Below are 16651 nucleotides of genomic sequence, written 5' to 3' on the forward strand. Positions count from 1 at the left end.
AAGCTAGTGAAGAGTGCAATGGCACAGAATACTTTGGGCATCCATGGAGTGCTGGAAGGTGTCTTTGAAGGATAAACAAATAAATGGAAAATTTCAAGTAAAGCATCAAAGATATATTCATTCATTTAGATCATGTTTCTTAATTGCCTGCTTATGTTATAAGTTATGCAGATAAAGTAGAAAATAAACAAAAACATTGCTTATAGAGGGCTTTATGCTTTAGGTAATATATCCCATTTATTTGAGGCAGGTTATTGATGTAACTGAGATATCACCTTTGTTTCAGATATACCCTATCATTAGCATTTCAGGTTAATAATTCGGAGACTGTTTGTTACTTGATAGATTACTTTAAAGTACTCAACATTTTTTATTTTTACTCTAATATGCAGGCAAATACCTATCTTTCTGTCTTGTAAGTTCTAATTAAATAAGATATAAGTGAACTATTTTAACAGAGGAATTATAAAACATTACATTTAAATATTATATATCAAAGCCTCACTAAACCTCAGATTTTAGCAGATATCTCTGTATAATTATAAAACTTAGAGGAGATTTGAGTGGGGACACAAAGTCTAACCATATCATTCTGCCCCTGCCCCCCAATCTCATGTCCCTTCATTTCAAAACCAATGATGCCTTCCCAACAGTCTCCCAAAGTCTTAACTCATTTCAGCATTAACTCAAAAGTCTAAAACCAAAGATTCATCTGAGACAAGGCAAGTCTCTTCTCCTAGGAGCACGTAAAATCAAAAACAAGTTAGTTACTTCCAGAATACAATGGGGATATAGGCATTGGATAAATGCTTTCATTCCAAATTAGCCATTGGAAGGGGCTACAGACCACATGCAAGTTTGAAATTCAGCAGGGCAGTTTAAATCTTAAAGCTCCAAAATAATCTCCTTTGACTCCATGCCTCACATCCAGGTCAAGCTGATGCAGGAGGCAGGCTCCCATGGCCTAGGGCAGCTCTGCCCCTGTGGCTTTGCACTGTACATCTCCTGTCCTGGCTGTTTTCACAGGCTGGTATGGAGTGTCTGTTGCTTTTTCAGGCACATTGTGCAAGCTGTCAGTGGATCTACCATTCTGGGGTCCGGAGGATGGTGGCCCTCTTCTCACACTTCCACTAGGAAGTGCCCCTTTGAGGGGTTTGTGTTGGGGCTTCAATTCTACATTTCTCTTCTTCACTACACTAGCAGAGGTTCTCCATTAGAGCTCCACCTCTAGAGCAAAATTCTGCCAGACATCAAGGCATTTCCATACATCCTCTGAAATCTAGGCAGACGTTCTCAAACCTCAATTTTTGACTTCTGATATTTGGCCAATTGAAAGAAAGCACACCAAATGAAAATCACAGTTCTCACTCTGGTCTAACAATTTTATCTGGAGCTGGTAGTTTGGTTTTCAGGCTTTTGACTGTTCTTGGCTTTAAGGTCAAGTTTCACTGGGGACCTATCCCTGCCTGCATAGGAATTTTCCTGCTTCCTGTTGCTATCAATACTAAATAAAACATTGATATATTTTATTGGTTGTTATTACAAGAGCTTAAGTTAATCACGAATATCTAGAACCAAGGCAAGACCAATTAAATATCCAAATTCTTTGTCTCAATGTATTAATATATACTTCTAAACTTATACTATAGCTTAAATTAAATGTTAATATTTTGTTTATCAACAGTATTGACCTGTTATTTTTTCTACTCAGATACCATGGTTTTGTTGGGAAACAATTTTCTTTCTTTTTTTTTTTTCAATAGATGCAGAAAAAGCATTTAATAAAATCCAATGTCCTTTCATAATGAAAATAATCAGCTAGAAGGAAACTTGCTTTTTTCTTTTTCTTTTTTTTTAATTTTTTATTAGATTTTAGGTTTTGGGGTACATGAGCAGAGCATGCAAGACAGTTGCGTAGGAACACACATGGCAGTGTGCTTTTCTTTCCTTCTCCCCTTCACCCACATTCTATACAGTTTTCTATTGCATGTTTTGCAAGCAGAAGCACAGATAGCTTTTGTTCTGAACTGTTATTGCCTACATAGTGAAATACTTTGAAAGAGACAGTATTTCCTCCTTAAGCAGAAGGCGTATTTGTTAATTCTTCAGCATCATTTCAAAAAAATACCACACTTTGAGGCATTTTGCTTTCACCTATTATTAAAAATTGATTTCTTAAGCTTGATATTTCTCATCTGTGACATAAACCTATTGTGTATACAATATGTATCTGGGACACTCCATGTCACTCCTCAGGGACTTGGAAGGTAAGAGAAAGCAATGTTGACCTGAATCTCATGATGCTTGCTGTGATCTCTTTTTATCTCTGACCAGAGAGTACCATGCATCATATCTTCTGTCAGCATCCAGGAAACTGTGGCAGGATAATTTGTCAGTTTGCTTGTAGGGTAAAACCTTATACCCATCACACGTCTTGAAAGTTTTGTGATGCATCTAGATTTATAGTTTTAAATGACTGAATTGATAATCAAGGCCTAAACTAAATAATTGTCTTACTATGTTAGAATATTAATTGAAAGAAAATCATTTATTTCTGAGATAATTCAAATAGCTCATAATTAGCACCATTTTCTCTAATTAATGGCAGTTCAAAGCATAAAATCTAAATGTGCTGAAAAGAGACAAGATTTTAAAAAATTCAGTAAAGTGTCATTGTTTATTAAGAATTCTGCCTATCTATCTGCCTTACCTGATGAATTGATTTAATTTCTTTAGTCAGAATGAGATAGATAGAAGACAGGGAAGTAGGGTATTTAGTTTCGGCTACAATATTTTATTCCTCATTTTTATGTTTGCCTAAAAAGAACTATTTAATTACTCCCTCCATTACTAGAGGGAAAGACATGATTTTTTAGTTGAAAGACTTATTAAATATTTTAAAACAAACCTGAAAAGTATTTCTAATTTTACATAATTTAGTGGTACAAATTAAATCAGAAATACTAGACCATTTAGCACTTTCTATTTTATCTTCATATTAGTGACATAAGTGTGATATCAAAAATATTGTACATTTAAAAAATATTCAAATGTATTCTTTTTAGTGTTATGAGTTACATATACTAAAGTGAAAGTGTTGGGTATTTAAGGATTCTAATATTGCCAATTTTTTATAATGAATAAATTCCAAAATTATTACATATTAATAAAGTTTTAAAACTAATTTTTTGAAAAATACATATATGTTTTACTTAATATTTTATCTGTAATTATTAAACAATAAAATTCAAAATTCAACAAGTTCTCATTCAAGATCCAGTGTAACCCTATTATTAAAATAAGAAGGTACCATTAAAAGCTATTATAACATCACCTATAAATCTATTTCTCAATTCATTAAATTACTTCTTACAGATCACTGACTTTCTTTTCTTTTTCTTTTTGATGGAGTTTTTTTCTTGTTCTCCAGGCTGGAGTGCAATTGTATGATCTCAGCTCACTGTAACCTCCACTACCTGGGTTCAAGCAATTCTCCTTCCTCAGCCTCTTGAGTAGCTGGAATTACAGGCACGTGCTGCTATGCCCAGCTAATTTTCATATTTTTTAATAGAGATGGGGTTTCACCATGTTAGCCATGCCGGTCTCATACTCCTAACCCCAGATGATCTGCCCACCTCAACCTCTCAAAGTCCTAGGATTACAGGCGTTAGCCATGGCACCAGTAAAGTCACTGACTTCCACTGTATAATAAAAACAACTGAGTAGACTTTAAAAAAAAATGGTTAACTCACAGTTTGAAAGGGTTAAAGTTGTCCAGAATAGTCAAATACACTGTACAAGTCTTATTAAAATTATCACTGTACTGGTTGCCATTTTGATCATTGATGCAGTAGTGAAGTATCAATCATGCAATTAAAAGAATAATAATGAAGACACTAAATGTCTACACTCAAAAGAAGAAGAAATTTTTAAGACTCGGTTTTATCTGGAAAGACAAATTCTGGAAATTATAAAACTACCCTTAATTAAACACACATGAAAATTTGACAAATCTCTCATAATTAGACACAAACATCATTTAGCCCTTTCAATATCCAAAAGGTATCCTTTCATGGAGTACCTTTCCTACTACCAGTGAACACAAACTTGTGTTAGTTATTTTTTTGCAACATAACCAACCAGACCAAAACTTATTGGCTTTAAGAAGCTAACATGCATACTCATTATTTGGAGCTAGAATTATTGGGCAGTTCTTCTAATGTCATAGGCCTCATTCATGCAACTTCAGGTTGCATGTCTGTTGGGTGATGCCATACACAATATTTAGTAATAATGACCGGCCACACATGGTGGTAATTAAGAATCTAAGGAATAGAGAGAAAAGCATTCGAGGCCTCTTGACATTCTGGTAGAACTAGCACTCTATCTCTTCTGTGTCTTCTATTAGCAAAATCAAGTCAGCAGTCTAACCCTATTTAGAAGGTTTAAGACATAGACTTTACCTCTCAAAAAGACCCTTTGCAATGAGAATGGATATACAGAGAAGAAAATTGTGGCCTTTATTTTTTTTTTTTTGTAATCTGCCCAAAGATAGTATATAAGGTAGAAAATGACAGCAAGATTTGACCTAAAAATTGCTTGGCATTAATATAATTACAACTGCCACAAATCACAACTTTGAGGGGTGTAAAGTTATATATATTCATTGACCCGGAAAGAATTGTTACTGGCACCATAGTAATTTTAGTAAGTACTTTACAAGCAATTTTAATATTTTTGTTCTCACACATTGGTGTGTGTGAATGTATGTGCATATTTGTGTGTTGATGAGTGAAGAATAAATGAAACCACAAAAAAAGAAAGAAATCATGCTCACATAGTATACAATTGAAAATTTTAGACTTCATTGGTATTATTGGAGAACAATTGCATCATGACATCCTGGTGACTTTGCATGTGTCCATATAGGCCATGTAGGCAAAAGTTAGCAGCACAGCTAATCTGAGTCTTGGTGAAACAACTTATGAGCTTTCTGATACAAAAATTAACTCCACATGGATTAAAGATTTAAACATAAAAACGCTACAAGAAAACCTAGGCCATACCATTCAGGGCATAGGCATATGCAAGGACTTCATGAACAAAACACCAAAAGCAATGGCAACAAAAGCCAAAATAGACAAATAGGATGTAATTAAACTTAAGAGCTTCTGCACAGCAAAGAAACTATCATTATAGTAAACCAACAACCAAATGAATGGGCGACATTTTTTGCCATCTACCCATCTGAAAAAGGGCTAATAACCACAAAGAACTTAACCAAATATACAAGAATAAAAACAACCCCATCAAAATGTGGGCAAAGGATTTAAACAGACACTTCTCAAAAGGAGATATTTTTGCAGCCAACAAACACATCAAAAAAAAATCTCATCATCACTGGCCATTAGAGAAATGCAAATCAAAACCACATTGAAATATGATCTCACACCAATTAGAATGGCAATCATTAAAAAATCAGGAGACAACAGATGATGGAGATAATGTGGAGAATAAGAATGCTTTTACTCCATTAGTGGGAGTGTAAATTAGTTCAACCATTGTGGAAGACACTGTGGCAATTCCTCAGGGATCTAGAAATAGAAATTCCATTTGACCCAGCAATCCTATTACTGGATACATACCCACAGGATTATAAAACATTCTATTATAAAGACACATGCACATGTACGTTCATTGCTGCACTGTTTACAACAGCAAAGACTTGGAACCAACCCAAATGCCCATCAATGATACACTTTATACACCATGGAATACTAGGCAGTCATAAAAAAGGATGAGTTCATGTCCTTTGCAGGGACATGGATGAGCTGGAAATCATCATTCTCAGCAAAGTGACACGAGAACAGAAAACCAAACAATGCATGTTCTCACTCATAAGTGGGTGTTGAACAATGAGATCACATGGGCACATAGAGGGGAACATCACACACCAGGGCCTGTTGGGGTATGGGAGAGCTAGGAGAGGGATAGCAGTAGGTAGGGGGATTGGGGAGGAATAAAATTAGGAGAAATACCTAATGTAGATGACAGGGGAATGGATACAGCAAACCACCATAGCATGTGTATGCCTATGTAACCAACTTGCATGATCTGCACGTGTACTCTAAAACTTAGAGTATAATAATAATAATAAAAGTCTTCTTATAAAAGGCTATGAGAAAAGCCCATGAGGTCATATCTACTTACCTTCCTAAATCTCATGGGAGGCTGCCTTGCCTCCATTCCTCATTATCTCCCAGGTTCTAATGAGGGATGAGGCTTTCTGCTCTGTGTCCCTTAGGTTTAAGCTGCAGTCTGTAATAAAACTTAACGACCTTCTAGCATTGAGTTCTCAAGAACAGGGTGTCCTTCACTGCATTATCAACTAGCTGTTTTTCTTTGAGTTTTACACTTTTGAGTGTGGGGCACAAAGAGCACAGTGCACTGTCTGCTTTTGCTGTTCTTCCTTCTTTTGGCCAAGTAATAAACTGTTTGGATCTAAAAGTGGCTTGCCATATTTTACTGGCTAAATCTGTCTAACAGTCCTTGGCTTGGGCCTTGCCTGTGGCTGTGTGCTTGGCAGGGATATACTTAGAAATATGGCTGCAACTATATTCTGACTTATCTCTCTCCTCTTTTGCTGATCTTTTGCCATCACAAAAACTGGAAAACCGCAGGTAGTGTTTCTCCCTAACAGCATTAGATAACATACTATATTGAGTTTCCAGTAAAGTAATTGACTTGACTTCCAGAGCCCTGCATCTTGACAGGGACAATTCTCACAGGGATTGTTTGAAACCATGTGAGCAAAGCTATCCTAACAGGCTCTTCAAAAATATTCCTCTTTATCAACTTTGAATCAATATCATAATAAGAAACGTAAACCTTAATGTTGTCCTCCTGTATGTGGTATGATTTATGTATTCGTCCCAGAGGATAAAAGAACTCTTTCTATTTTTTTTTTTAATGTTAAGGGCAGTCATCTCAGAGTCAGGTACCAGTCTATAAGTCTCTGAGTAGAAATAATGCCTAGTTTGAAATAGATTTTTTAAGATGCAGAACCTATGACTCTTCACTGTCCCTCACTATGAATGTAACAGGTAGACTCAGTCAACTATGTGGTGATAACTAAATTATTTTTGTTTTCTAAGCATCTTTTAGCCTGAGTTTTACTGTAAAAATATTTTAGTTTCAACATGCAATATTGATGGTAATAAAAGCAATTCCATAAGATGCTGTTACTTTACACAGGCTGCATGAAATATATTCCATGATTCTTAAGGGCCCAGCTATCCAGCAAAGTCTATATCAATGATATGTTCTTATAACGACTCTTTAAAAATCACATCCATCACCCACATACCCTTTGTTTAGCTTTCCTTTAAGATTTTTCAATATCTTCTACATTTAAAAAAATGTGGTCACAGATTTTCAGTGTGCTTTGACCAAAACTGGAATATACTCAGTGATTTGTTGTACTGAAAATTCTAAATTCGTATTCAACTATAGTTCTTAATATTACACCCTGTGATATCTAGTAAGCATATTTTTTGAAATACTAACTTTGCATTGTATAAAAAACTCCTAAACATTTGACAGAAATTAACTAACATAAAAACTGAAGATACAACATAAATTAACGAATTTGACATACAATTTTCAAGAATAAAGTTTGTATACTTTATAAAAATAGTGAATATTATATTTCTTGTATGTTAATGTTTGACCTAAATGTGCCTAAATGTCATAGGTTATCAGAATTACACGACTTTAAATGACAATTTAGGATATGATTAACCAGAGTGAGAAGAATAATATAATTGAATATTCCTATCCAGAGATTGCCTTCAAATCTTTCCGTTTTATTTTTCCTTCTAGAGAAACTAGCAATTTTTGACCAGTGTGAATTGCAGCAATGATGCAAATTCCCCCAGAAAATTCAAATTGATTATTAAAAAATAGTGATTTATTTTTATTTTTAAAATAGAAACTTATGTATTTCTGATAGTATTCAGATTTTCATCTAGGAGAATGACTTTGTGAAAAGAAAATGTATTATTTGGAAACAAACACATAGTCAATTTCTAATTAGGGAATATAATTTACATGTATCAAGACTTTTCACAAATAATAATTAGAATAACTTCTAATGTCAGTTTTGTGATTATAAATTGTTTTTAATTATAAAAAGAATTATGAATCCTAAATATAAACCGAGTTTTTATAAACATTTACCTTTATGCTTCTTCTCTATTAGTTCAGTTTTCCTTCTTTAATATAACTGTTTTATATGCCAAATTATTTATTTACCTGGAGAATCACTTGAGCTTGAAGTTCGAGGCTGCAGTGAGCTAGGATTGTACCATTGCAGTTCAGCATGGGTGACAGAATTGGAACTTGTCTCTGAAAAAAAGAAATTTGAAGGGAACTTATATACATATTTGTCTATTAAATTATCCCAAGGCTAATAACATACTTTAAAAATTATAAGAAGAGAACAAAGAGCCTACAATTTGGATCTGGATATTTTTAAGATTTGTGTATACTTGATTTTTTTTTTTTTTTTTTGAAACACAGTCTTGCTTTGTCACCAGGCTGGAGTGCAGTGGCACAATCTCAGCTCACTGCAACCTCCGCCTCCCTGGTCTAAGTGATTCCCCTGTCTCAGCCTCCCAAGTAGCAGGGATTATAGGCACAGGAAATCAGGCCTGGCTAATTTTTTGTATTTTAAAAGAAATTGGGTTTCACCATGTTGGCCAGGATGGTCTCAAACGCCTAACTTCATGATCCATCCACTTTGGCCTCCCAAAGTGCTGGGATTACAGTCGTGAGCCACTGTACCTGGCCATACTTGTGATTTTTTTACATTAGATGTACAATACAAATAGCTACAACATAATGAACTATGTTGCTTTCATCTCACCTTTCATTCTCACATTTGGTTTATTGCAACAATTTATACAATTACATTTTTTCACAATTGCCATATCGAAAACCTAGCTAGCATTTATTTTTATTATCAAGCTATGAGCATTTTTCTGGGGGAATTATTTTGTCTCCTCTACAAGGCTAAAAAGTAACATAAATGAATATTATTCATTTAAGATGGAGTTAATAGAAAAGTATATTCAAAACAAAGAAATCAACTATGTCTTTATAGACCTTTTCAAAAAATGTCATAACAAAAATCTTATTAATAATTGAGGAAATAAACCATGTCCTCAACTCTCCTTCCAAGAATAAAATGCACTCATAACTAACTATATAATTCTTATCATACTTGGAGCTTGGAGGTTAACAGAAGTAAGAACTGTGAGGAAAGAGCAGTTTACTCAATGTAGAAGTGTTACCAAGATTTGGAGTTAATAATAACTATTAATCTAGAATATCAACCATAAGCTAGAAAGAGACCATTCTTCCTCAGAACTGAAAAAAATATACAAGAGTATTATTAAATAGGATCCCCTATTTAATAAATGGTGTTGGGAAACTGACTAGCCATATGCAGAAAGCTAAAACTGTATCCCTTCCTTACACTTTATACAAAAATTAACTCAAGATGGATTAAAGACTTAAACATAAGACCTAAAGTCATAAAAATCCTAGAAGAAATCCTTGGCAATACCATTCATGACATAGGCATGGGCAAAGACTTCATGACTAAAACACCAAAAGCAATAACAACAAAAGCCAAAATAGTCAAATAAGATCTAATTAAAATAAAGAGCTTCTGCACAGCAAAAGAAACTATCATTAGAGAGAACAGACAATCTACGAAATGGGAGAAAAATTTTGCAATCCACCCTTCTGACAATGGGCTGATATCCAGAATCTACAACAATCTTAAACAAATTTACAAGAAAAAAAACAAACAACCCCATCAAAAAGTGGGCAAAATATATGAACAGACACTTCTCAAAAGGAGACATGTATGCAGCTGACAGCAATATGAAAAAAAGCTCATCGTAACTGGTCATTAAAGAAATGCAAATCAAAACCACATTGAGATATCATCTCATGCCAGTTAGAATGGTGATCATCAAAAAACTGAGGAGACAACAGGTGCTGGAGAGGATGTGGAGAAATAGGAATGTTTTTACATTGTTGGTGGGAGTGTAAATTACTTCAACCATTTTGCAATTCCTCAAGGATCTAGAACTAGTAATACCATTTGACTCAGCAATCCCATTACTGGGTATATAACCAAAGGATTACAAATCATTCTATTATAAAGTCGTGTGGAAACATACATTTATTGTGGTACTATTTACAATAGCAAAGATTTGGAACCAACCCACATCCCCATTAACAATAGACTGGATAAGGAAAATATGGTACATAAACACCATGGAATACTGTGCAGCTGTAAAAAAGGATGAGTTCATGTCCTTTGCAGGGACATGGATGAAGCTGGAAACCATAATTCTCAGCAAACTAACACAAGAACAGAAAAGCAAACACCACGTGTTCTCTCTCATAAGTGGGAGTCGAACAATTAGAACACATGAACACATGGAGGGGAACATCACACACTGGGACCTGTTGGGGATGGGGACCTAGGGGAGGGATAGCATTAGGAGAAATACCTAATGTAGATGATGGGGTGATGGATGCAGCAAACCACCATGGCACGTGTATACCTAAGTAACAAACCTGTGTGAAGTATAATAATAAAATAAAATAATGCTAGAGTGGTTCTAGAATGCTGAGAGTCCCTAGCATTCAGCATAAAATGCTAGGAACTCTCTGCATTCAGCATACGATATTTTCACAATTGCCAAATTCCCTTGTTTTAGAAACTGTATTCATGTTCTCAACTCTGACTGTGGTCACCCAGTGGATAGATTCTCTGCTTTTCCCTCTCCAATGAGTAAATCTTCAGCTTTCTGGGGAAAAGCAATACACCAGCAAAATGAATTTGGAAGAAAATTCTAGGATCAAATGTCTTAAATAAGTTTCAATTCTTCTTTAGTTATCTCCATTTTCTTATTCCAGGTACTGGTATTTTCTTAATCTTTTCAGGATTCTGCTTTAGAGTTCAGGCTATTTTTTTAAATCTTCCTTTATATCCACTTCATGAATTGATATTTTCTAGTTCTACAAAGTCTGTTACTACTCATCTGTATGTTTGTCAAACTTTCCAAAAATATTTTCACCATAACTGCAACTTGAAGCTCTATTCTTCCTTCTATTGTGTTATAGTTGATTGTTGAAATTAAAGATAAACATGCTTAAAAAATGAATAAGTATTTGATATAAAGAAATCTATACAGTTGAAAACTAACATATTCATCACATTAACTGGTCACCATAAAAATTTATAAAAATAAATTCAAAACTAGGAATCTATATGAATAATTTGTTTTGAGATCTCAGACCTAAGTCTTAATACCTTCATTTGAAAGAAATTAATATTCATACTTCAAGACCTCCTTTGTATTTAAAAAAAATAACATGCCAAAGTGTAAATCTGTATTACAAGTTAAGCATTTTTGCAAATTCTAAATAACAAAACAGTTTTGTTAGGCACACATTTTTTTTTCTTTTTTCCTTTTTTTTTTTTTTTGAGACAGAGATTTGCTCTTGTTGCCCAGGCTGGAATGCAATGTCGCAATATCAGCTCACCCTAACCTCCACCTCCCAGGTTCAAGCTTTTCGCCTGTTTCGGCGTCCTGAGTATCTGGGATTACAAGCATGTGCCACCACTCCCAACTACTTTTGTATTTTCAGTAGAGATGAGGTTCCTCTATATCGGTCAGGCTGGTATCCAACTATAGACCTCAGGTAATCCACCCGCCTAGGCCTCCCAAAGTTTTGGGGTAACAGGTGTGAGCCACCGCGCCCAGCCCATACTTTTTTTTTTCTTAGGTACACTGTATGCTGAATGCTGAGACTCTAAATAAAAATATATTTTTCTGTTTTTATGTCAGGAAATTTAAATAGCATTATGCTTAGTATATAATGAATTTCACCCAATCCTTAAACATTTAAGCTAGTAAATGCTTTGAATTATATACCATATCTACAAAATTATTATGAGGTAAGAATGCTCAGAAGGTTTCAAATTGGTTCCCTTTCTCAGAAAAATTGTATCCATAAATTATTCAGGTTTCTGAAACAGTTTATATAATTCTATTTTTTTTCAGTTTGACCTTTTATAAATGTTCATATTTCATTTAATGTTAAATAAAGATGGTAAATGTCTTATCTATGTGTCTAACAAAGTTAGGTCTTTCATGAATTATGCTTTCATATCATAATCTCAGGTTTATATCAAACATCTTTAGATATAATTTAATTTAGATATTTTCTTTCATTCTTCCCAAAGTTCAAAATAAAAACATTTAAAAATTTATAATGTATTTATCTAATTCTTTTAAGTCTTTAACTTGTTGTAATATTTTAAATAATTAGTAATAATTTAAAATTAGTGAAAGTTATCTCTTACTTTTTGATACACTTTTTTAATAATTAATGTCAATGTCTTCAGACATGGACTGTTAAAATCTAGCTATATTATTCATAGTTATCTTGCACTCAAACTGTATATATATAGATAAATAGGGTTTAACAAAGAGCATATTAAGCATACTTATTAATTCATCTTTGAGGTAAAATCAGTTTATCTGTTTGGCAAAATAATTATCTTCTCTTTCCTTGATAATTCATCCAAATCTCTTTGAAAGTACATGTTAGATAATTCATGAGTACAGAAATAAAAGATAGTCTTTAGAAATCTCATCAATTTGATATTTCATTTTGAAACATGCATTATATTTTAATCAATTTTCCTCTGCACTCTCAGAATAGCATTTTCTTCTTCCAATATAATTTTATTTTCAGTGCTGTCAACTTGAGAGTTCTAGAGTCCTGTGTTTAAAAACTTATCAGACTGCTTCCCTGCCTAAAAAGCATTCAGTGGCTCCCACAGCACTTTCAATGAATGCCAAACCTCTCACCCACCGTTCCTACCTCACAGTGTACTGTTCCTACCCGTCAGTCCCTAATTCTAATCTTACCAAACTTCCTTCAGTTTCTAGAACACATTGAGCTCAGGCCAAACTCTGCCTGTGAGCTGGTCATGGTGTCTCACCCCTATAATCCTAGCACTTTGGAAGGCTGGATGCAGGCAAATCACCTGAGGTCAGGAGTTCGAGACCAGCCTGGTCAACGTGACAAAACCCTGTCTCTACTAAAAAATAAAAATAAAAAATTAGCCAGTGTTGTGGCAGGCACCTGTAGTCCCAGCTTCTCAGCAGGCCAAGGCAGGAAGAATTGCTTGAACCTGGGAGGTGGAGCTTACAGCTCCAAGATCACACCACTGCACTCTAGCCTGGGTGACAGAGTGAGACTCCAGTTAAGGGAAGGGAGGAGGAGGCGTAGTGGGGAGGGGTGGGGGGTAGGGGTAAGGGAGAGGAGGAGGGGATATGGGGGAGGTGAAGGGGAGGAGGAGAAGGGAAAAGGAAAGGCAAAGGTTAGCTGGGTGTGGTGGCTCAGCACTTTGGGAGGCCCAGTCCGAGGATCATGAGGTGAAGACATCAAGACCATCCTGGCCAACATGGTGAAAGCCTGTCTCTACTTAAAACAGAAAATTTAGCTGGGCATGGTGGTGTACACCTGTATTCCCAGCTACTAGGGAGGCTGAGGCAGGAGAATCACTTGAATGTGGAAGCTAGAGGTTGCAGTGAGCCCAGATGACGGTACTGCACTCCAGCCTGCCAACAGAGTGAGACTTTGTCTCAAACAAAGAAACAAAAACCATCACTTTGCCTTCTATCTTTCCATAATATTCAGTCTGCCTGGAATAATTTTCCCCTAATCTTTCATATGATTCGATGTTTCCCCTCCTTCAGGAATCAGCATAGAACTCACTTTTTCAGTGAGGCATTAGAAAATCACGTATTTTTTGTAAAGTAGACCTCCTGCTACTTTTTATAGTTCTGCAGTAACATAGCATCCTCATTGCAGCCTTTATAAAACTTACCACAGTTTCCAGCTTAAATTTACATAACTCTTCATTTAAATTACAAGTTTTATTGGAGATCATATCTGGATCATACAGACTCCAGCTTGATGCCTAACTTAATAAATATAGATTGAATGCCCAAGTGAAATGTATATAAATGACATACATGGCATTAATTTATTTGTGTTAAGATTGAACCATAGAGTCTTAATTTCTCCAGAGACACAAAATGCCACTTAGAATGCACATAGTATCAGTTTAGCTCAGAGTAGTTAATGTCCATAGAGGTAAACCTCAACCAGGGAAAAGGGTGTTTGATAAAGGATTTGGACTTCTCACTCTCTCGTGATTCACATCTGAGAAACATTCTACAACATTCCTGGGATTATAGCCAATGAAACTGAGTCCCAGTTATCCCTAACACCAGAGAATTTAATAAAATAACATTTTTTTCTGGACACTGTTCTGCTGACTCACTGCCCCATTTTTCCCGATTCTTCCTGGGATCACTTTCCATATAAGCCACCATCAGCACACAATTTATTGTTTCAGGAGACATTCTAAATGTTCTCAATATTCTAGACATGAAATTAAAAAAAAACATAGAATTTAATCTTTTTCATATGAAATCATCTCACTCCTTCCAATTGTCTACTATACACACGAGAAACTACATAAAATATGGAATTGAATTTAAGTTTCTAAAAACGCTATTTGCATTCTTCCCATTATGTACTGAATGGATCTTGCCAAAGTGGCAATATCTCTAAGCCTTCTTCTTTTTACCTGGACATTGGCTCTAATCGAATTTAGCTTATCAGATTTTTGCAAGGATTTAAAGATATAATACGTGTAAAGCAACTACTGCAATATTAGAAATATATTAATTACACAGTGTACATTAGCTGTTGTTGTTAAATAAACAAGACTTGGAAGTGGTCTTTTAGTTTCCATTTGCAGAACTTAGTAATTGTATTAGTTTTACCATAATGGGTCATCAGCATTTCCTAGTTATATTCTAGTTTGACAGTTGTCTACAAGGTGGTGATATGCTTCATTAATTCAGGCTGAAAAAGAGTTATTTGTGTAATATGTAATATCACAGTCCAAAATCATAAAAATAAGGCAGTCTATAAACCTTATCTAATAACAGCAATGCTATCCCTGTCACTTCTTTAAATGTACATATTCTAAGCCCAAAAGATTCAGAAACAGTTAAAATTATGGAACTTTTAACTGGGAAAATATTCTCAATAGCAACAAAGTAGGAAAGTCAAGTGAAAACATGTTTAGCATATAAGATCTATAGCATCACAAACTGTGAATATATTTTTCTTTCCAAATTATGATATACTGTGGCATAAACTTATTAGAAATTGGCAAAGAGATTTGAAACACTTGTTCTGCTCTTTAAGGATTCATTTTAATTTTCTAGTATTTCAAGTAACTGGGTCAAGGGTTAATATTATTTTTCACATGACTTATCTAAATAATTATCCCAATTTTCCACTTCATTTTCTCCATGTCAATATAAACTTTAGCTATTTCTTTAAAGAATTATTCTACACAGTGTGAATTAGATATGCCTTTTAAAATAGAATGTGCCCCATTTGGGTTTTCACAATAATAAGTGAAGTAAAGCATTAGGAATTAGGGAGTTCATATAAGTTTGATAAGTGTAATTAACCAAACTAAGTAACTGACACATTTTCATTTTATTTTATTACAAATTAATGCTGTTGGCTTTGGCAATTTAGTATCATACATCATGCTTTCTTGCAAATATTTTTTCCCTTGGTTACCTCTAGAGATCCCTATCTAAATTAAAATATGCTGGTAGATGTAATAATCAATGCTTTTATCTATCTGTTAGTTATTATTTTTTTAATTTTTAAGACATACACTTTGCATTAGAAAGATTCTTTAGAATTTCCAAGTGGTTACACATTCAGTAATTGTTCTAATGTTATAATTAACTTTTGTTTTGGTGGAACAGATATTAATAGGAATATTTTTTAGTCAGAATTAATTTCTCACTTCTAGACATAACACTAATTGTGTTAGAGTGACTATTTTTTTCTCAATCTGTATTATCTCACTGATACAAAATTATAAATTCAGTATCTTTGCAGTTTAACATCAGAGTGTCTCTGACTGCAGTTACAGAGTGTGTTTCCTTGTCTTATTCATGTTGCATTTGATGGTAGAATGTTATACAATGTGACACAAATAGAAACTTTAAGTGTGCTTGGGCTTTGTGGCTTGGTCTTCTTGTGTACTTCCACCGTCTCTATGAGAAGAACATATCTTGCTTCAAGGCCTATGATGAGATATGTGGAGCAGAACCTTAGCAGACTTGGCCTGGAGCCAATTCTATTTCATCTACTGATCAAGGAACAAGAAAAAAAAATTTGTTGTTGCTAGGGTGTGATTTGCTATGCACTTTTATTATAGCAGAAACCTGACCAATTCCCATATATATTATTGGCACTTCAATGGCAATTATGTATTATGAGACTTTGCCCCCTTTCTTGACTGATTCTTCTAGATATAAAAATCTCAGTCTAAGTGAGACTTAACACCACACACACACACACACACACACACACACACACACACACAAATAAATAAATAAATAAACAAAATTAAAAAAAAATAAACCCAGAGAAGAGTTTTCTGTCA

At 34.4% G+C, this 16651-nt stretch overlaps 1 long non-coding RNA gene across 1 annotated transcript in view; it reads right to left on the reverse strand.

The window, feature by feature from the left end:
- LOC128929825 (uncharacterized) overlaps window positions 1-16651 on the reverse strand; it is a 497835-nt gene that overhangs the window by 301764 nt on the left and 179420 nt on the right. Inside the window, exon 2 of the long non-coding RNA XR_013528218.1 lies at window positions 8314-8406. This is a non-coding gene — a long non-coding RNA (uncharacterized LOC128929825). The remainder of the gene's footprint in view (window positions 1-8313; window positions 8407-16651) is intronic.

Source organism: Callithrix jacchus, chromosome 16 (genome assembly GCF_049354715.1).
Source record: "Callithrix jacchus isolate 240 chromosome 16, calJac240_pri, whole genome shotgun sequence".
NCBI classification, from domain to species: Eukaryota; Metazoa; Chordata; class Mammalia; order Primates; family Cebidae; genus Callithrix; species Callithrix jacchus.